Source organism: Pleurodeles waltl, chromosome 5, assembly GCF_031143425.1.
Source record: "Pleurodeles waltl isolate 20211129_DDA chromosome 5, aPleWal1.hap1.20221129, whole genome shotgun sequence".
Classification (NCBI taxonomy): Eukaryota; Metazoa; Chordata; class Amphibia; order Caudata; family Salamandridae; genus Pleurodeles; species Pleurodeles waltl.
Genome location: NC_090444.1, coordinates 1,582,766,165 through 1,582,789,469, shown reverse-complemented (window position 1 = coordinate 1,582,789,469; position 23,305 = coordinate 1,582,766,165).

The window sequence follows — 23,305 nt, the reverse complement described above, 5'->3', positions numbered from 1 at the left end:
TAGTTCCTGTGTCCCTGCTCTAAGCCTGGCCAAAGCACTGCTAGCGCCTAGAGGCATGCCCTTGTGCGCTACAGACGTTCTAGCCTGGCCCCGCCTTTACCATGAGTAAAACACAGAGGTTTGAATAACGTTGGAGGCTCATTAGGTCCAGGTTTTTTCTTGGCTTGCTGAGATCAGCAGTCCTGGTTTAGGAAACTAAACTGTGTCACATCTCAGGCGGGTAACTGTAACTCATGCACTCAGCAGGTGTGACAAGGGGAAACACCATTGGTATCAAGAGACCATCATAGACTGGTGAGGGTAAGGTTACCATAACCCTGCACCACATATCAATGGTGTTACGTATCGTGAGCGCTATTGGCCCCAACCCTGCCACATGGTGTGCTGTCTCACAAATATAGCACACATATATTGGCTGTGGAGTGCGCTAAGGGTAGCAAGACAAGCGGAGCAGCAATGGGTGCTGATCCACTCTTCACATATATGCCCCATAGCCAGGAATGATCAATAAAATTGGAGTATGCACCACCACTTGAAGTGTGGGTGGAATGATGGCAGAGTGTGTAGCACTTCCAATGTACACTCTTACACGTCACACAATTGTGTTGTCTTGACATATGCCTGCATCTAATCTGGAAATACATGTGAAGGCTGATGTACCGGGGTATGGCCTAGGTAGGAAAGGGTTAGAAATTACCTACAATGGTTGATATGTGTCTACAAGGTAACCCAGTATAGAATATATGTTACCATCACACACCACATATGAAAACACACCTCTCATTGCCATTCACATGCCTGACCAAGAGAAAGTGACCTACTGGGACCAATACCCAAAAATGTCTAGGTCTCCCACATGCCAATCAGGTGTGGGATGTGCATGTAAGTTTAGCAATGTCCAAAAATGTCACAGACCCATCCTAAATTGTGTGGTGTGATGAAGGAGACAGAAATGTTGTATGTGGCAAATCTAATAATGATAGCTGAGATGACTTCACACAGTAACAAGATACACTCATGGTGAAAATGACATAGAGTGTGGAATGCAGATGTGAGTGAATGCCTGTGTACACCAAAGGAAGTGGAAGAACTGCTGAGAGACTCCCTCATACACTTGGAGATACAACATGGGGAGGTCACTTGGACACTACATAAGTGCAGAGGCTCGTGTACTGTCTTATGTGTGTGAAAGTCATGTAATCTAGCAAAGCCTGGAATGGGAGGGAATCTATCACATAGCCAGTAGAAAAAGATGTGTACATCTTCAAATTACCCAAGTCACGCGTAGCATCCTGTCTATGGGTGACTGGACAAAGTTGCAGTAGAAGATGTGTACAAAGGGTAAGCAGCCTAGAGAATGCAAGTAATGTAGGACCAAATCTATTTCAAACAATATATGCCAGTACTGTTGGAGAAGGTACATATATGGGCCAATACTGACTGTGCAACACAACAATGTTACCATGTGATCACTGACATATATTCACAAAGGGTGTCTAGGTCAGTACATAACCCGTTCATGTTTGCAACAACAACAATGATGTTGTTGCCCATCGCATACTGTTCTGACAGAAGGCAGTGACAGATGACATTATCTGTCCCCTAGGTCGGAAAACATAAACAAGTTACACTAGAGATCCAGGCTCTAACCAAGCTGCATATGGAAAATGTAAACAATGTTTAACCATTTGTGTCAGACCATGCCAAATGACGAGACATCTCCTACACAAACAAGCAGTCAGTCCCCTGTACATGATAGGGCAAGCCTGACATTAAGTACTCCAAAGAAAAAAAAATGCCAGGGCATGGGATCACATTTGTGCAGGTGTCTGTATGCATGTTGTGCTGCTGAGGAGCTATCATGATGAGAGTGTATCCCCTCCCAATACCCTCTAACTCCCATGCTAAGGCTACATTGACTCTTGACACAGTCAGGGTCCTGATGCATGTGCACGGTGGACTGAGCTGAGTGGAGCACCACCAACCTGCGTCAAAACATGCAACCATGGGTCTGTGTGGGCACACAAAGTCCCACAGGAGAAATGATGACTAGGGTGCCATCATTGCCTGACTGCAACCCTGCTACATAGTTGTATGCCATTGTATGTAACAGTCATAACAAACATGCTGTGGTGGATTGTATGTACTAACTTTGTGCCTTGCACACATATGTCTGAATTCTCAGCACCCATGTACCACCTCAATGGTACAGGCCTGGTATTGTGTATTGGTGTATGCACAAACTAATGAAAATGTGTTTGTACCACATGAATATACATAGACTTAAATGACCTTCAGAAATGTGCCCATATAGGGAAACTTAGGTTGCACTGATATGACTACACAGCCATGAAACTATGGCTGACATATGTCTATGCTGGAAGATAGATTTGGCATTCATTAAACATATTATACTACACATGTCTTTCCACACACACGTCACATACCAACCTTCATTGACACATGTGAGTACACCATCTCCTGCAACATAGATGCATGGGGAACTATATGTTACACATTTAACACAGCATAATGAACCTTGACCCATACAACACATCACAGTGCGGACAAACATGTACTCACATTGCCACGGGTTACATGAAATCAACCCAGCCGTAGTCCACTGCATCCTCTGAGTACGATTTGTCAAGGGTATCAGATGCATAAACATGCCTATCATATCTGAAGTGGTGTTGACAAATGTACATTTGGAAGTTAGACATGACAATGTGGTAGACCCACAATTATGTGTTACATCACATATGTACATTCCCAGTACACATGTGGTAACATGTGTGTGGAAAAGGTATACTAACACATGCACATATACAAATGGTATCAGTCATCGCATGCATCACACATACATACAAACATATTGTAACACATTCCGATGTTACCATTACAATGTGAATGCACATGCACATACACATAGCCATACCATTCTCACTACATCCATGTATAGCCCGTGTATCAAGGTGTGTGAATCTGGGTGCACTGACACCCTTTCCAACAAAATCCACGCATTCCCATTATGTGTCAAATTTTTTGACACAAACGGCAAGACTGCATTAAAAAAAATGCTGCCTGGCTCTTATGCGTCAATCGCAAGTCGACAGGCCTTGTCAACCATTGTGGGAAGTAATACCATGCATGACCGTCATGTGTCAAATTTTTCAATGCAAACGGCAATACTCCATACTACGCTATTCAAAACAATTATGCCTGGCCCTGTGCGTCAATCACAAGTAGACAGGCGTTGTCCGCCTTAATGGGGAAAAACACGAATGTGTCAAAAAAACGACGCATTTCAGAAAATGTGACCCACACGCCCAGAAAGTGATGAAACAGGACTTCCTTGCTGCATACATGGAACAGTGATTTCACTTTCACTTTTATTTTACAGTCTTTTTTTCTCTATGATTGTGAGAGGGTGTGTGGAGCTAGTGCCGGTCGAGGAGTGGTGGTTTTTGAGAGTTTTGTGCTGTGTCCTGTTGCTGTCCTGTGCATTTTGTGTTTTAGCTGAGTCTTGTGTAGTGTTTTTGTCCTGTCATAGTAATTGTATTGTCGGTGTCTGTCTTGGGGTAGTCTGTTGGGGTAATGTTTTATTATGATTGTGAGAGGGTGTGTGGAGCTGGTGCTGGTTGAGGAGTGGTGGTGTTTTAGTGTTTGGAGTGCAGTGGAGGGAAACTGCGATATGTCGGGGAGGGGGAAAGCACAAAGGATTAGTGGAGATAAACTGGGAGGGTTCATCTGGCTGGTCGAACACTACCTCCTCATGATGTTAAATATAGGTGGCCTGGTCATCCAGGGCTACCCAACAGAGGTATGGAAGCTGCGGCGGGGTAATGTGCTCCAACACCTATGCCGGATCTTTGGAGTTGTGCACGCAGCCCATCAAATAAAGCACCATTGAGCAGACCTCAGTGCACGAGAGCAAGATCTACTGGATCACCTGGTGATTCAGATTGGTGGACCAGTTGGTAAGTAGCCCTTTTGCATTGCAACATCCTCATTTACATGTGCATGACAGGGGGGCATAAGGTTGACTGCTGCATGTTTTGTCAAGGGTTAGGACAGAAAGTTTTATGTCTAAAGAAAATATCATTTAAGAGAGCTTAGCTATGCCCCGGGTACAGACTACTTGCACATTCCTCTTTGTGTACAGTGTGTATCACATATACCCCATAAAGTGTCAAATATCAGACACACATGTGCAATGGTGCAAGGGTACATGCTTCATAAGCACTAAAGTACACGTCTCTCATGGTCATTACAGCTGTGTAAATGGGGTAGGTAAAGTTGAAGCTATGGGAAACATGATGCAGAAGTATTGTCAGTCATGGTGTGTGTGCCGAGAGTCATGTATGTGCAGAGTGACATAACATTTACACATGTGTAAGCAGGAGTGATCACCTCATGATGCTACATCTATTTTTAAGTTTTGTTATAGGTAATGATGCCAATGGAGACAACTACTACATAACCATATGTAAAATATTTTACAAGTGCAAGCATTGTGGCAGTATGAAAGGCTGGTGCCACATGACGGCAGAGCCAGGCCTGAGGAATGGAAGCTGTGTATTCCTGCTGTAGGTGGTATCCAAAACATTTAGCCTCAACATCAGCGTGGTTACACTGTTTCCTCATTGGAGTCAACTTATATATCTAACTAAGGCTGGTTAATTACATGACTGTTCCCTTGACATCAAGAAGCCAATTTCCACTTTGCATGTGGAGCATATTCATGTATGGTGGCAAACATGGCAAGTGCAACCATACTGACAGGATTCCCAAAATCAGTGTCCTGACATACACCACGGTGTGCCATATGTTACATGTGGCAGGCACGTGATGGAGGTATGTGTTGGCGCTATGTGAATGAAAACAGGCAAGCTTCTGAGTGGTTGGCTACTTCTTCACACAGATCAACTACAGGAATCAATATTTTAGCCAGTGGCCAGTATCCTGTCCCCCTGTTTATCTGTATCTGAAACATGTTGATAGGTCTGCCACCCAAATCTGTGCATGTTCTTGTGTGATTAGTATGAGCCACATATGTGTGAAACAGGTGCAGCACAGTGCTGTGCTGACATCAGCAGCATTGCAGTGCGCTGAATTTGTAACACAGGCCTGTCCCACATTACCAGAAGTACGGGACAGGACTGCATCTGCGCCTGTGCTTGCAGCTGCACAAAAGTCAGCAGCCTGAGCCAACGCAGGCATATGTGTACCATAGTACAAGTGTGTCTGTGTTGAGGAGAGTGTCTATGTGCAGGGAGGTATCCCTTCCTAGAGATAAACAGTCTACAATGCAGATCTGCCACTTCTATGTGTGCTGCAGAATGCAGCCAACATAGTAGTGCCAAGACGTCCGTAATGTAATTTTGTTAATGTGCAGGAAGGGACACCTATGTGCACATAAGCAAACATCCATGGCATTTTACCTCTACAGTGTGTGCCTTCACATGGCACACACATATAAGAAGCAAGAAACAAGGATGTATCAGTGCATTTCTCATCACTTTGCTATGCTCACACAATCCCTGGGCTGTTGTTAGTCTTTTGACGCTGACAACAAGTAAGATGTCTTCAACAGCTGGGGCAGCATCAAAAGCAATGGTTGTTACTATTGGACGGTCACTGCAAGAACCATTGCATGCCCCTCTGATGCAGAATACTGAGTCATGCGGCCCCATATGTACATGGAGGCATACGCTACAAAAAAGATGCAAAAAAGATCCTTGTACATATGGTGCAGTGAAAAGCACCACAGGAGCGTCAGGGAAAGTAATGCTCTGGTGGTGCCAGGGCCTCTATTATCTGGCACTTTGTCTTACAGACAGAATTGTAATGTTTGTCAGTTGTTCAGTCCTAAAACAGAGTTGACTTGCTAACTCAGCTTAACAAGTTGAATATGTAACAGTTTTCCATGCACATGAATGTTCAAAAATCACTACGTTATGTGTTCCTGTAATGTCTTCCAGGTGGGCCTCCACCTACACAATTGGACAGGTGTCCCAATTTCAAGACCCCGATGCAGCCAGTAAGTGTCACCTTGTGCGTCACATGTATCACTCCACGGTTTTGTGTGAGAGGGTATGATATGTGCAATACAATGTTGAAATGGCATTTGTGACCAATGAGATGACATCATCTTAGTTAAGATATAGACAGCATGTCTGATGTAAAGTTGAGGATGTAGATTAAGTTGATTGTTGCACAAGTGCCAACCTGTGCTGCTATGAAAATGTGGATGTTAGGAAACGGAAAGCATGCCCACATAAACAGTGATGTCAGTCAAGATATGTAGATATGTGTCAGAGGTGCTGTTTCTCTGATTAATATGCCTGTTGCTAACCTATTTGTCACAGCACCTAATACAGCACTATGTGCCACATATTGCTTTACATTACTCAGGAAATGGTACAGATGATGTACATGTGTTGAGGTCTCTAGGGGCTCATGCAGGAGTAGAGTACACAATGTGAATACAATTCTGCTCCAGATGTGTGCAGATTTACCAATATTGTCACGACTTACCTGCTGCTTTACCCTGGAGGCCGCAGAGCGAGTGGCGTGGATCCTGTTCTTGAAGGTTCGGCCTTGGCACAAGTAGGGGAGACTCTTTCTGGTAGCCACAGTGCTGCAGGCAATGGGTACTCCAAGAGCAGGCCGTGCCCCTCAGAAGTAGCGCCAGAGGGAAAAAAACCCTGAAAGGGGAAAAAACCTCCACAAAGAATGTTCCTAAAACAGGAACAAAAACGAAGAGAATATCAGCAAGAGCAAATACAGGAAAAAGTATTCTGAACTGATGAGAACCAGCACAGGAATACGAGGAAGCAGGAGCGAAGGCACCATCCAAACAGAAAGTGTTGCAGTGCAAGGAGAGAAAGAATCACAGCCCTTAAATACCAACAAACAGGAAACGACCAACAGGAAGTAAAAGGACACCATCTAGATAGAACAGAATGGACTAGGAACCATAGAGAATAGGGAACAAGGAATGTTGGGAAGAGAAAGGAAACATGGTAAGGAGTAAAAAACATAAAGGAAGGCACAACCAGATGTCCAAGAAAAGAAGAAAAGAAGAAAAGAAGAGGTGAGTGGGGGGGTCAGACATACCTGACAACGCGGTGAACAGCAAAAGAACGAGGCCCCATGCCCAATTTGCGGCCTCTGTAAGCACACAGTAGACTGGGGGCACGTCGCGTCAGATAAATGCGTGCTGCGGCGCGACAGTAGGTCCCCCCCCCCCAAAGGCCCAGGTTTGTGCGGAAACAAGCGGTGAAAACGATTAATCAGAAGAGGTGCGTGAACAGAAGATGCATCTTCCCAAGAGCATTCACTGAGAGGGTAACCCTTCCAATGAATGAAGTACTGAAGACATTTGTGAAAGATACAAGAGTCACAAATCTCCTGTACCTCATATTCAGGTACATCATCCACTAACACAGGAGGAGGACAGGGAAACTGACGAGAGTAAGGATCAGGTTCATAGGGTTTTAGCTGAGAAACATGAAATACCGGGTGAATCCTCCAGGTAAGAGGCAAGTGAAGACGGACAGTGACGGGATTGATCAGCTGAAGGATTCGGAAAGGACCATAGTAATGAGGTGTGAACTTATTCTGAGAAAGGCGTAAAGGTAGAAATTTTGATGAAAGCCAGACTTTATCCTGAAGGTGATATTCTGGAGCATCTCTCCGTTTCTTGTCCGCTGTTCTCTTCATGTATCTCTTGGTGTTCAACAAGTTAGAGCGAATCAATCTATGAATCTGTAAAAGTCGTCTGGAGAATGAAGTAACAGCAGGAAGAGAGGAGGTAGACTGAGGAGTAGTAGGAAAAGAGGTAGGATGATAGCCATATGAACAGAAAAACGGAGTGACCTTGGAGGCACTATGGACAGAGTTATTGTAGGAGAATTCAGCGATAGGGAGGTAAGTGTTCCAGTTGCTCTGAGTAGAATTACAAAAGCAGCGAAGGTACTGTTACAATCCTTGGTTTGAGACGCTCAGTTTGTCCATTGGTTTGAGGATGGAAACCCGATGAGAGTGTTATGTTGATATTCAGTGTCCTACAAAAATGTTTCCAAAACCGGGAGATGTACTGAGGTCCCCTGTCAGATATAATGTTGTGTGGAAGTCCATGGAGACGGAAAATATGATGGATAAATATCTGACTTAGTTCTTGGGAATTAGGTAGTTTTTTCAGAGTAGTGAAGGGAGCCATCTTAGTAAAGGAGTCTATGGTGACCAGGATAACCCTGTTTCCTGCTGATGGAGGTAATGAACACATAAAATCAGTAGAAATGGTGTGCCAGGGAGCCGGTGGAACAGGTAATGGTTGTAGTAATCCTGCAGGTCTGGTACGGGGAATCTTTACTTGAGCACATATGGGACAAGCCTGAACGTATCTTTCGGGATCTGATTTCCAGGTAGGCCACCAGAAAGATCGCGAGAGTAATTCTTGTGTGGCTTTAATGCCTCTATGACCAGCAACTGGTGAATCATGGCACATTTGTAGTGCCTTTTCTCTGACTCCATTAGTAGGGAGAAACAACAAGTTCTTATAATAATAATAATATCCTTGCATCTTACATATGTTCAGTTTCTTTATTTCTTGATCAGTCAAATTGGAGTATTCCAGTTGTACCTCATCCAGGAAAGACTGAGCTACTCCGATGATTTTACCGGGCTCAAGAAGATACTGTGATGGGGTAGAAGTACAATCTGGATAACGGCGAGATAGGGCATCAGCCAGAATGTTTTGGGATCCAGGAATATAAGTGACATAAAAGTCATACTGACTGAAGAAGAAGGCCCAACGAGCCTGACGACTGTTCTGGCATAAAAAGTTACGCAAACATTGTAGATTGCGATGGTCTGTTCGTACCTCGAAGGGCTCTTTGGAACCCATAAGAAACTGTCTCCACTCAAGGCAGGCTGTTTTTAGGGCTAACAACTCCCTTTCAAGTACTGAGTAATGTTGTTCCGACGCAGAGAGTACATGGGACAAATAGAACACAGGATGTTCAAGACCGTCATCTTCTTGCTGTTGGAGTAAGGCAGCTCCGATGGCTCTTTCGGAAGCATCTGTAACAACAATAAATTGTTTGTTTGTATCTGGGTGCCTCAATATCGGGGCCTGAGTGAAGGCCTTTTTTAGACTCTGTAAAGCTTGTTCAGCCGCCTTGGTCCAGACGAAGCCTTTCTTTAGATTTTCCTTTTTTAATGTTTGAGTTATGTGGCGGGTTTGTTCTGCAAAGTCCAAGATAAACTGCTGATAAAAATTAGCCAATGCTAAAAAACATTGGCGGTCATTCTGACCGTGGCGGGCGGCGGTAGCCGCCTGCCATGCGGTCACCGCCATTTGGCCGCTCCGCGGTCAAAAGACCGCGGAGGCCATTCTGGCCTTCCCGCTGGGCCGGCGGGCGCCTGCCAAAGGAGGGCCCGCCGGCCCAGCGGGAAAGGCCCTGCAACATAGAAGCCGGCTCCGAATGGAGCCGGCGGTGTTGCAGGGGTGCGACGGGTGCAGTTGCACCCGTCGCGATTTTCACTGTCTGCTATGCAGACAGTGAAAAGCATGCTGGGGCCCTGTTAGGGGGCCCCTGCACTGCCCATGGCAGTGGCATGGGCAGTGCAGGGGCCCCCAGGGGCCCCACAACACCTGTTCCCGCCATCCTGTTCCTGGCTGTAAAAACCGCCAGAAACAGGGTGGCGGGAAGGGGGTCGGAATCTCCATGGCGGCGCTGCTTGCAGCGCCGCCATGGAGATTCAGCCCAGACAGGGGAAATCCGGCGGGAAACCGCCGGATTCCCTTTTCTGACCGCGGCTTTACCGCCGCGGTCAGAATCGGCAGGGAAGCACCGCCAGCCTGTTGGCGGTGCTTCCATGGTCATCCACCCTGGCGGTCAAAGACCGCCAGGGTTGGAATGACCCCCATTGTGTTTCCTTAATAGAGGAAGGAGAAGGCCAATCTAGAATGGCTTGTACCTTTTCTTGGTCCATAGCTATGCCAGTGGTACTCAGGTGATATCCCAAATATTTGACTTCGGTCTTATCAAACTCACACTTTTCGGGTTTACAGGACAGTTGATGTTCCCAGAGTCTTTGGAGGACCTGTTTAACATGAGAGGAATGAAGTTCAGGACATTTAGAATAAATAAGGATATCGTCTAAATAGATGACAACCGTATGGTTCAAGAGATCAGAGAATACTGAATCCATAAATCTCTGGAAAATGGAGGGGGCATTAGTAAGACCAAAAGGCATAACTCTGTACTCATAATGACCAAATGGGGTCTGGAAAGCAGTCTTCCACTCATCTCCTTCTTTAATACGTAAAAGGTGGTAGGCTCCACGAAGATCCAGTTTGGTAAATGGTTGAGCCCCTCTGACTGCCTCTAGGATATCCTTAATGAGAGGCAAAGGATAACGGTCCTTTATAGTTATTTTATTTAGTCCACGAAAATCCAGGCAGGGACGAAGATCCTTCGTTTTCTCGGGTACAAAAAAGAGAGGTGCCCCAGCCGGAGAGGATGATGGTGTAATAAGACCGCTATGTAAGTTTTCTTGCAGATATTCTTTTAGCACTTCTCTTTCAGGTTCAGTGAGTGAATACATCCTCCCAAAGGGAACGATAGCTCCGGGTTCCAAGGGAATAGCAATATCGTAATCTCGATGTGGGGGTAAAACAGGTCTGATTGGTTTTTGGAAGACGTCTTGAAATTCTAGATAGTGATCAGGAACTCCTTGAACAGTATTGATGGAACATCCAGTAATACTTTCAGTAGGCATCAACCTCTTGGGTGACCAATAAGTGTCAGACGCAAAGCAGTTCTCATGACAAAACTGGGAGGACAGGGAAATAGTCCGGGTTTCCCAATTTACATAAGGGTTATGTCTTATGAACCACGGAATTCCCAAAATGATAGTATGACTGGGGGATGATATTAGATCAAAAGAGATGTTTTCTTGATGATTCCCAAATTGTAAACTCAGTGTCTGGTGGTGGTATCGACTGGACCAGAGGATATTAAAGACCCATCCACTGTGTGAACTTGTTCTAGGGTTTCTTTGGGTCGTGTTGGTATTTGTTGAGTCGTGGCCCAAGTCTTATCCATATATATGCCACTGGCACCACAATCAAGTAAAGCCAGTGTTCTCTCTTGACGACCGTCCGGTAAATGTAACGTCACAGGTAACATATACAAAGTAATGGCATTGTCCTTGAAAGAACTGATGGAAGGTGTAGCTGATGATCCCATCCCCTCCCTTCTTACAGAGGACGGGAAGTGGCATTTCCCGATGGCCTTTGAGGACGAACGGGGCAGGTCCGGAGCATGTGACTGGCAGCACCACAATACAGGCATAATCCCCTCCAACGTCTGTCTTCCCGCTCGCTAACGGAAAGTGGTCCTCGAGTGGTATCCACCTGCATAGGTTCGCCTTCGGCGTCTCTGGTGGGAGGACGAGGTTCCTCGGGACGATGCATAAAGACACGGGAAGTGCTTGGCTGAGATGGTCCTCTACTCTTTCTCTTCTCCATACGTCGCTCTTGGGGACGGTATTCGATGGAAAGAGCCTGATCCATCAGACCACGAAGGACTTCAATTCGGGTGGAGTGTACCAACTCGTCTTTGATTTCTTCTTTAAGTCCTCGATGGAATAAAGTCACCAGAGTTAGTTCCACCCAAGTGGTCTCAGCCGCTGGCTGTCGAAAGTGGGTAATATATTGGAGGACATCTTGTGAGCCTTGTTGGATGTCACATTAGGCTTCTTCCGCAGAGGCCTCCAATCCTGGACGACTGAACATCTGTTTAACCGACTCACGAAGGCAGGATAGTCAGATAATACTGGGTCATTGGAGGATACCATCGGGATTGCCCAGGCCAAGGCAGGACCGGATAAGGCACTGATAAGATATCCCACCTTTGTCTTGTTGTTGGAGAATTGGGTGGGTCGGAAGGCGAAATACAGTTAATGCATCGAGAAACTCTTGCAGCTTAGTTGGTTCACTGGAGAAACGAGGAGTAGAGGTGGAGACGGCAAGAACATCCGCACTGCGAAAGGCCAAAGTTGTCGTAAAGTAACATTCTCATTGCGTAATTGTTGCAGTTCCTGAGCCTGTTGCTGAATGGTTGCCAAAAGAGATTGATCAGGATCTGCAGCAGCCGCCACTGTATCATCCATGATGTTAGATGACGTCAGGAGTATTTGGCGCTGCAATCTGTCACGACTTACGTGCTGCTTTACCCTGGAGGCCGCAGAGCGAGTGGCGTGGATCCTGTTCTTGAAGGTTCGGCCTTGGCACAAGTAGGGGTGACTCTTTCTGGTAGCCACGGTGCTGCAGGCAATGGGTACGCCAAGAGCAGGCCGTGCCCCTCAGAAGTAGCACCAGAGGGAAAAAAACCCTGAAAGGGGAAAAAACCTCCACAAAGAATGTTCCTAAAACAGGAACAAAAACGAAGAGAATATCAGCAAGAGCAAATACAGGAAAAAGTATTCTGAACTGTCGAGAACCAGCACTGGAATACGAGGCAGCAGGAGCGAAGACACCATCCAAACAGAAAGTGTTGCAGCGCAAGGAGAGAAAGAATCACAGCCCTTAAATACCAACAAACAGGAAACGACCAACAGGAAGTAAAAGGACACCATCTTAGCTAGGGAAAAGCACATAGAACAGAATGGACTAGGAACCATAGAGAATAGGGAACAAGGAATGCTGGGACGAGAAAGGAAACATGGGAAGGAGTAAAAAACATAAAGGAAGGCACAACCAGATGTCCAAGAAAAGAAGAAAAGAAGAAAAGAAGAAAAGAACAGGTGAGTGGGGGGGGGTCAGACATACCTGACAACGCGGTGAACAGCAAAAGAACGAGGCCCCATGCCCAATTTGGGGCCTCTGTAAGCACACAGCAGACTGAGGGCGTGTCGCATCAGATAAACGCGTGCTGCGGCCCGAGCCGAAGGTTCGGCTCGTGCTGCACGCAGCAGCGCGACAAATATGGTCTACCCATCATTATAATTATGAGTGAGCTTGATCACATCACATGTGTATAGAATGTGGATGCTGAGTGAATACGTGGTACTTAGGAGATGATCAACATGCATGGGCACAGGTAGTTCAATAAGAAGGAGAACTGCAGCTGCACCCAGTGCAGTGCCACTCTTCCTGTGCCCCTTAGGGCAACCATACAGCCACCATGTGTGCGCTGCATAACATTTTTTGTACACCACACCACAGGGAAGTGGGAATTAGGTACAAAATCTGTAGACAACATTGATGTGATGTTCAGGCTTAGGGAAACTATATGGGCACTAAACCTGAATTGTACCCGCCCATTGTAAGCAATGGTGTGCCCTCTTGTAATGCCTGCTCTGAGCAGGTGTAAACCCAAAGAAACATGAATGATGCATTGGCACTCCTTTGAATTCCCAGTGCCATTTTTCCTGGCCCCCTACCGGATAAACCCCCACCTATGATCCATGATGCCTGGCCAATGCTTGATGTAGCACAAGGGGTGACAAAGTGGTGGAATGCATGCATTGCTCCACTTTGTGACTATGGCACAGGGATTTGAGACTTGTTTGGCCACTTGATGCTCACCAGTATGATGGCTCAAATGTTGCACAAGGAGGCAGTAGTCCACTTACCTCCGGGCCCTAATCGTCAACAATGGATAGCCATTAACCCAGTAACATGCACATGATACAGTAGATGGCTGCAGATGGCCGTAGATGGCTGGTAGGAAGTTTACTCTTGAATTGGAGATAGACATTGTTGTGGAATATCTGGTGGAAAGCATGTGTCATCTGAGGATTCTGTGTACATGTGTGTTTGTTTTACCTCTACCCAATGCAGTATTTGATGTTGTGTTCTTCACAAGTTTTAGCTGCCACTCTGACCACAGCACAGAAGTGTGTTTTTGAGAAGAGGGCACAGCGTTTCCGCCACATCATGGAGGTACAGGCAGGGTACCCGAAGATTGCCAGTAAGTATTGGTATGAAAAACCTTCGGGGACTTGGCTTGCCTTTCAACATAAGGGACCTCTAAAACAGGCTGCAACTGGGCAGGGCACATCAGACACAACATCTAGGTCCAGGGGGGCCTCAGCAGGTCTAACCCCCTCCGCATCATCACCTGTGCCTACTCAGCCACTGCAACAGCCACATGCAGCAGCCACATCCTCAAACTTTGAGGCGGCCATGAGGAGGGACACGGCAGCCATAATGGCAAGGTTGGACCAGCTTGAGAAGGACAATGGAAGGAATTACAAGTTGCTGAAGTTTTGTAAGAAAAAGGTGAAGAAGCTCTAAACATTTTGATGCACAGCCCCCAGCTCCTTCCCTTATCCTCTTGTATACTGTTATCAGTTTTAGTGTTTTTTAGGTGGGTAGTGATAGGTTAGTTAAGTAGATTAGGTTAGTTGTAGAATAGAGTAAGTATAGTTGGGAATGGGTTTTAGTATTGTTTTTTGTTTTGGGGGTTTGGGTGGGGCGTTATGTATGGGGTTCTATATTTATAAAATATGAAAAAACAAAAAAACAAAAAATATAGGAAAAACAATTAAGAAATATATATATATTTGTTTAGTATGTAGGTTAAGTTAGTACATGTGTAGGCTTATTTTATGTGTTCCTACTCATATCTTGTCTCTTAAGGGGTGTGGGGGTACAATGATCAGTGTGTGGCGTTAAATGTTTAAGATAAGTTTGGATTAGGATAGATTGCTTTAAGGGGTACGTTTAGATAAGTTAGTGTTGCTTATTTTAGTGTAGGATAGTGTCTAGGTTAGGTTTTATTAAGGTGTTGTTTTAATGTTTCAATAAATTTTGTTAGGTTTAGACAATTAGGTGACCATGTTGATTGAGTGTCTGGGTGTTCTCATGTGTGTACTGGCCAAGTTAGAGAAATGCCTTAGGGTATGCTTTCTGTATTGATTTATATGTATGACTATGTGTATCCCCTATGACCAAGGAGCTGTCAGACTGGCTGAAATATGACATCAGCTACTCAAAACATTTGTCATCCCCAGTTCCTGACATTCACATTGTGTATGTATACGGAATCATTGACAGGTAAGTATGGAACTTCAACTGTCATCGATTAGGTCTATCAGAAATAATCTTATAAAGTATGGCACATATTACTTAAATGTATTTGGGGTATGTATCCTGGCACACTGACAGCTGCCCGTCACTGAACAAATGTGCCTTCTCTGTTCCACACATCTTAGTTGTACTGGTGCTCTCTTCAGGGAACATTTCTAGACACTGGGTTCTGGCCCATACACGCCATATGTCAACTTGCATGCATATCTGTTCAATACCTGAGGCTCTGTAAGTTGGTTGTAGCCCACAACACCATCAGTCACCTTTTTCATGTTAGAGTCCTAGTGTGTGGCTTTGTGTCTGACAGTAAGCCACTCATGGAATTATATTCTGTTCTCATTGACATAGATTCACACAATGCATACATTTGGATTAGCTGGTGGATCACAGTAAAAGTTGACATGATACATGTGAATATGAAGATTTATTTACATGTGCAAGTATATTTTCCAGTGCAATACAAACTCCAGTTCACAAACCCCATGAGATGTCCTGAGTCATTTGCTGTATATTGAGAGTCCAAGGGTGAGGGACATATCATGAGACATGGGTAGGACAGGTGTGCATTAGTGAGGGGGTGCCTAAAATTGACAATAGGTTGAGATAATGGCAGTCAGTGAAGAGGGCACATCACAACACTGGCATGATCTTAAGCACAGAACTAAGGAGATACTGTCCATGTGGCACAGACTGGTGATACTGGGTAGTTTCCCATGTGAATGTTGTTCCTTCCACTCTTCATCCTCTGATGTGTGTGGTGCCTCCTGTGCCATGGGTTGTGCTGTTGTTGAAGTTGAGAGGGTCACACACACATCAGGGAATAGAGATATGGAATCAAAGGTCCCAGCAGCTGCCATTTGTGGGAACACATAAGGCATCACTGCAGCAACGAGGAACTGCCGATTTCTGAACACCGCAGAAACATTACGGTGGTAGGCAGCCATGTTTTCCCTGAGGGAGGCCACTTCCCACTGTATGTACTCTAGGGTATATTGTTTTGTCCCTAGCCTATCTATCAGGATGCTGCCACTTTGGGAGGGCAATTGTTGAAGCCTCTGCCTCATGACAACAGCTATGTTGGCCAGGGACTGCTGGAGTCCACATAGTGGGGAGTGGGTGCCTCTGATGGCAACTCAGTTGTCCTTATTTGGACTGAGGCACTGCTGCACTCCCCTAGGCTTCCTGCTGTGGTCTCCATTCGCACCCAGACCTGCTTGGCCAGCTCGCGCTGGACTTCTACCACTTTCTTCTGAAAGGTGATGTCTGAGTCCTCGGAGTCCAGGGCTGTGGCAGGACTGGTTGGTGTTGTGTGTTGGTAGCTGGGTGGTTCATATGGAGACCCTGCAACTCTGCGTTTCCTCCATGTGACTGGAGGTGGTGTCTGGAGGGAACCTAAGACATCCTAGAAAGTCTCTATTCATTGATGGCCAGCAGCTGGTCATCCATGTCATCTGTAAAATCCAGGACAGGCAGGTCGGCAGGAGGTAAGACATCATCCTCTGCAATGAGATAGTGAAATGTCAATCTTTGACTGTAGTGACTGTTGACATGACTCATCATTTGCTTGCTACTGTAGGCTCAGTGACATGTTACAGACCCCAGGTTGTAGTTGTTAATTATGTGTTGCACTGTGCATCACACATGGGGCAACCTTTCAAGGCATTTTGTGCATTGATTCCATACCACCATATTGCTTGCAGGCCCCTTTCCCCAGCCACCATAGTAGCACCTTCCTATTCACCATAGTGGACATTCCCACACTAGTGTTATGAGTGTTTTCACTCTTTTGGTGCTTTACTGCATTGGCACCATGAATGATGGCACTAGTGCAGCAATGCAGGGGGAGGTTCATTGCTTACAATGCTTGTGTTACTTTGCCATCTGCATTTAGTATGGCACAGTGCAACCATTATGGGCTGTCAGCCGCATTAGTTCATCCCTCCCTACAGTAGGGACATTTCCTTGCATACAGCACATCTTCCACAAGCATATGTTGGTGTAAGGATGTACAATGTGGATCAATACATGCATTTTGAGACTTTGTTAATGTGGCACTAGGGGAATAGGCAGCTTGGATCCACATGGACAACTATTTGTATGATGGTACAGTTGCATTACAGGCTAGTGACATTGTGTCCATAGTGCAACATTGTTGCCACTTGTGCCTGTTCTTACGCATGAAGGTGTCCTTTTATGCACAACACCAACCATTCACACAACACAGACGACCTTGATAAATGGCGAAAGTGAAGCTACTTGTACTGTAGCACAAATGATGATCACAGACATGCCCCATATTTTGTATGAGTTCACTTTTGTGCTCATTCCCAAATGGTGCATGGAGGTGTGTAAGAGTTGTTGTTGGCCCATCCTGAGCAGGTTGTGTTCCACATGTTGCACACTGAGGCCCTGATTTTGACTTAAGTTGTGCAGCTCGGTGCAGCAGCAATAATAGTTGCACTGCGCTGTGCCATTTTTGAAGCGTAGGGATGCGCCATGTTACGGCTCACCCCTGCCTTTTCCCTAGTGCCTGCCCAGATTAGTTCACCCTGCACCAACGCAGGACACCTTGCACCATTGTGCAAGGGGGCCTACTTTGAAGGGATAGATTGTTTGCATGCAGAAATGTGTCCCTTCCTGCACACAAACAATCTATTATGGCACTGTGTAATTTCTCTGTGTGATGCAGGATGCAGCACACATGAGAAGGGCAATGACCCTAGGAGGACGGGAAGCATTTTGCCTTGTTGTGCCATCCTGACACCACCCCTCGGGTGGTGCTCACTTTAGTCACAGCCTCTGGTGAACATGTTGTCTTGGATCTGGGGCAACAACAATATACAATGCCACACTGATTATATGCCCCTTCTAGGCGAAGTGCTCCGTGTGTAGGGGCCGTATTTACAAGTGAGGCTTGGGCGGCAATGGGGACTTTTGATTCTGGCCCTTTGTGTCTTGATGTGACCCTTTTGCATGCATTAAGTGTGTCCTATGTGACTCCTCCATGTGCCATTTGTAAGATTCCAGATAGTCACCCCCTGCAACTTACCCTGCATTTTTAGTAGTTCTTGGTACTCTGCGCTGTCCTGCGATTCCAGTGACCAGCTCCTCTGGGATGACAGCTGTCACCATCTCCTTCAGCCTTTCTAGGTCCTCCTGGTGTGCAGGACTTCCACCTCCAGTCTGCAGTGCTGCATTTCAGTTCCTGGCAGGTTTCTCCCTAGTTCTGCACTTGCAATCATGCCAGTGCTTCTTGTAATAAGTGACAGTCCTCTTCAACTCTGCCACGCTATTGACTTTATCTACTACTGCCTACCTTATAGCCTTTCTTGTACTTATTGGCAATTTGGAGGTGATAAACAGCTGGTGTTGATGCTCTCTCACCTCTCTGACTAAGATGTCATTCTTCTCCTCACTAAAACTACACTTCCGCTTCCTCTTCTCCTTCTCCTAGGACTTTGCTTGACCCTCCCTGCTTGTACTTGGCTGATTAGGATCTCCCTGGAGACCCTCCTGGCCTCTCCATTCTCCCATCTTGTCTTCCCAAATGTTTTTTTCTTGCTTGTGCTTTTTTTTTTGTGCTAATGCTGTTCAACATGGTGCTATCCCATTTTACATAAAAAAGTTTGCCACAAAACGTTCCAACACCACTTTTGCATTAGCATCATTTTTACTTACGGCATGTCACAGTGGTTAGCATAATTTTGTAATGCTAACCATTCCTTAGCACCATTGTGCATCATTTTATAAATATGAAATAAATATGACATACAGATGGCATTAGGTTGCAGTTGTGCATCATTTTTCTTAAATATGGGCCTTAGTGTCTTTGGTACATCTGCCAAACCCTTTTTAGAGAAGTATAGCTTTGTACTAACCATGTTATAAGCAATTGCAGCCAAGTGTTTTTAGAAATACTTGCTACATACATCTTGGCTTAGAGCTGTAGGACCATTTCCTGTTTTTTTTCAATGAATGTTTTAATTGGTTACTGCTACATACTGTCATGCCACTTTCATGCTTTTTTCAATAAATGTTTTAATGGTTACTGCTACATGCTGTCATGCCACCTGTCAGTATTTCATAATTTAAAGTTGGTGGCCTTTAAAGGTATCCAATTCTTGTTTTGTAGAGGGAATGGCCTCAGGCATCCTTCACTTCTATTGCTCTGATATGTTTCACCAATGAATCATGGTCACAGAAAATCTTTGTGTGATGGTTCTTGCCCCCAATCAAATAAATCTATTATAGTGTCTGTTTAGGGTCATGACATTTGCAGTCATGTATGTGTTGATGCTATTCACATTGACATTGAGTTATGTGCATTAATGATGAGTGCTGGTGTGCCACATGATGAATTGTGCTATTACCTTTGTAGAAGTAGAATTTCAAGTTTTTGTGAGCTAACATGTTGTGCAGTAGTTTTACCAAGACATTGAACAAAGATGGTAAGTGTATAGAGACTTGGACAACTGCTGCAGTGGAGGATGGATTATCTTCTAATAAAATGTAATCAGGTAAGAAATACTGGAACTTGTTATACTGGAACACTGGGAAGTCTTGATGACATCCAGTATTCCCTGTGCAACAAATTAGGTTATTAGTTGAGAGGGGTGGAAGCCCCACCTAAAAATGAACACAGTTCTTCTCTGGATGAACCAAAAAAGTCACTGAATAAACCTGAGCTTAATCCTCTGGCAACTTGGCGCAAAGCAATCATGCAAGTACACTCAAACAATAATAAAAATAATAAATAATAAAATAATAAAGTGAAAACACACACAAAAATAAATCCCAAGCTCATTTAGAAAAATAAAAAATATATTAATCCATAAAATGATACCAAGCAACAAACATCCAACCACTGGAACCGGAGATATGAGTTTTTAGATGTTTCAGGTGAAAATAGTGCCAAAAAGCACAAAGCACAATATATGGTTCTCTTGCAGCACCCTGGACTAGGGTAAAGTCATATGTTTTAGGCTGACAGTGATGGAGCACGGGTCGGATGTAGAAACAGGTTCACCCTGAAGGATGAGTTACCATCTCAAGTTCGTCAGGATCTGTTGTTCGTGTTGGTGGGGGTAAAGAGCAGGTCGGGCATCGCGGATGGTTGCTGTTTTGGCACAAAGAGTCAGCTGTCACTGTAGCTTCACATTGGAGGTCAGCACAGGCTATCACTGTAAGCACGAAGTACAGGTCTCGCAATAGGTTAAGCATTGTCGGTCATCGTGGACAGTCATTTCTTGGCACAAAGAGGCCACTTCATGGTCTCATGGAGTCCAAAACTTCTGTAGCTTCACCTTGACTTAAGGAGGAGTACACTCTGATACCAACCAAGGGTCCAGGAGCTGGGACCAGGACTGCAGACACTAGCAGCAGGCTTTGGCAGGTCCAGTTGGTGCTGATTGGCTGGGCAGTTGCAGGAAGGCCTCTGGAAGCTTTTTGTGCCTCTATACTCAAACAGGCCATCAGCCAACTGACCTTTGGAGTCACGTCTTAGAAGCCTGGGTTTGAGGCAAGCAGATTGAGTCCTCCTTCTTCAGACAGCAGGGCAGTCCTTCTTCCCTGCTTTTATAACAGGACAGCCTTTGTGTAGGGAAACTCCCTAGGTTTCTCCCCAAACTAATACCGGTCAGTTCTTTGCCTTCCCCTAAGTTTGGCTTAAGATTGTTTAGGGTGACAAAGGCAAGGGCAGGTCTGGTTCAGGTTCCTTTGTGTGTGTCCCAGTCAGGGTCCGTTGAAATGTACTCAGGGGAGGGCACAACTCTTCTGCAGCCATCCTGTCAGGAATACCGTCTCCCTCCACACCAGGCCTCTTTGGTTTCCATGTCTGGAAGGAATACACGAAAACACCACAGGAGAGCCATTCTCGGTCATGTGACCCAGGACACTGGCAGAAAGGCACAGTTGATCAAAAAATGCCAACTTTTTAAAAGTAGCAATTGCCAATTAAAGGGGAATTTAAATTACAATTCATTTGAGTGGAAGAAGCATTTCTCTGCCTGTTCCCAAACTTAAGTTATTGTTTACTAAGCATAATAAGGGAACCCAATGTTAATCCATGGGCTTACAAAAGTGAAAACAAATCTCTAGGAGTTTGTCACTGCCAAAACGTGTAAAATGTACATGTATCCTACTTTTTAAATACTATGCACCCTGCCCTATGAGCCTTTGGGGTCTACCTTAAGGGTAATGTTGAAGACTTAGGCCTACCAAAAGGTTTATTCCGCCAGTTTCATATGACAGTTTGAAACTGTGCTACAGGCTGCAGTGGCAGGCCTGAGACATGTTTTACATGGATATCTTAGTGGATGGCACAATGATTGCTGCAGCTCATTAAAGCACCTAATTTATAGGCCTTGGGTACATGTAGTGCACTATACTAGGGACTTATAAGTAAATTCAATGCACCAATCATGTGAAGGCTACCTGTACCATGTTTTGGAGGGAAAGCACAAACACTTTACCACTGGTTAGCAGGAATGAAGTTCACAGAGTACTGAAAACCAACATAAACGGGTTCCATAAAGTAACGCAAGGGAAGGCAGAAATCTAGGGTGACCCGCCAGAAAGGGCAAGGTCCAACACATTAACTCCGTTTAATTAGTCAATTGTGTTACAAAATGTTCAGGGCAGGTATACTGAATATGATTAGTGGCTCCTTGCTCTAAGTGGCTTAACAGATTTCCGCTGTTGTGAGTAAGATCATTCCAGGGCAGTATTCTTATTGAAGACTGTGTTGTAGTGGTTGCATCCTAACTGGGAATGTAGTTGTTTTTACAGTACTTTGATGTGGAACATCATGTTGGAAATATACATCTGTTTGATTGGCTATACGGGGGTAGATTGGAACCTTCCAGAAGAGGAGTAACCATGATTTCTTTTAGCTGACTGGTGCAGGCCTTGTACATAAAATTAATTAAATAAGTGATGATAACTTCTGGCACAATGATATTATGTATGTGCTGGCACAGGCATTGGTTTGCCTGGCAAAATAATCTGTACGGTGCATTAATTATGTAAATTGTTTTTGTGATCAGCATGTGAAGGCAGATTTCAGTATAAATGGATTGCTAGGCTTAGGGACCTTTGGTTTTCATGTGGCAATCATCTTATGTCATTAGATTTATTGTAGTAAACTTGTTTTGAATGTTTTTATCTAAATTTGATGCTATGTTTGCTCTAAGCCTGTCGATGTGTACGCAAGGCATGTTTGCAATTCTACGCACCATTTTAGAGTTAATGCGCAATGACACCATATTGGTAATCTGGCACCCAGGATTATAACAGTAGTATCCTGAGGGAAGGGGGAATGGACAGGGAATTAAGGATTCTTAACTGATTACCACACTTCACTCCATTTCGTGTCCTTTTTGCCTGCATACATCTCCTTAGTTTTGTTCTTGAGAAATGTGTATTGTGAAAAGACCTTGAGGTGAAGCGTTTCCATACAATTAATAGTTTTAATTCTGGTGGACCAAATTTGAATTACAAAACGACTCATAATGAGGCCTTTAGTACTGGAGGCAATAAATTATGGTTTGAATATGGATGATTTTGTAGGGCACAGGGTCTTTTTTTGTTCTTTTTCAGTGTGATAATTTGTATTTAGAAGTGTTTTGGAGAGAGATTATAGGGCCAGATGTATCAAACCATTTTGCATTCGCAAACGGTGTGAATCGCAGAATTTGGCAATTTGCGAATGCAAAAACGTGGTCTGTGATGCATGAAAGGCATTCGCAGGCCAAAAACAAGGAATAGCAAAAATTGAGATTTTTTTGCGAAGCGACATGGTTTTGCGTCTCGCATTTTGCGTCTCGCAATTTGCGACATGAAATACCGAATCACTATTAGCATTTTGCAAACTGCGAGTCGGAATAGCGACTCGCAAATACAGATTCGGTATTTCACGTCGGAAATTGCGAGACACAAAATGCGACACACAAAACCATGTCGCAATTCGATGCATCAAAAATTCGCAAATTGCACATTTTCGCAGAATGGCCTTTTGCACATGCAAATTACCACAGAGTGAAACCAGGTGGTAACCAGGTGCAACATATATAAAGAGGCCCAGAATGCCTCAGACTCTTTTCCACAATGGCTGCACTCTACGTCATGGCGAGGAGAATGAGGATCTTGGCAGGACTGAGGAGAGGGAGGAGGAGACAGGAGCGCATTTTCAGAGAG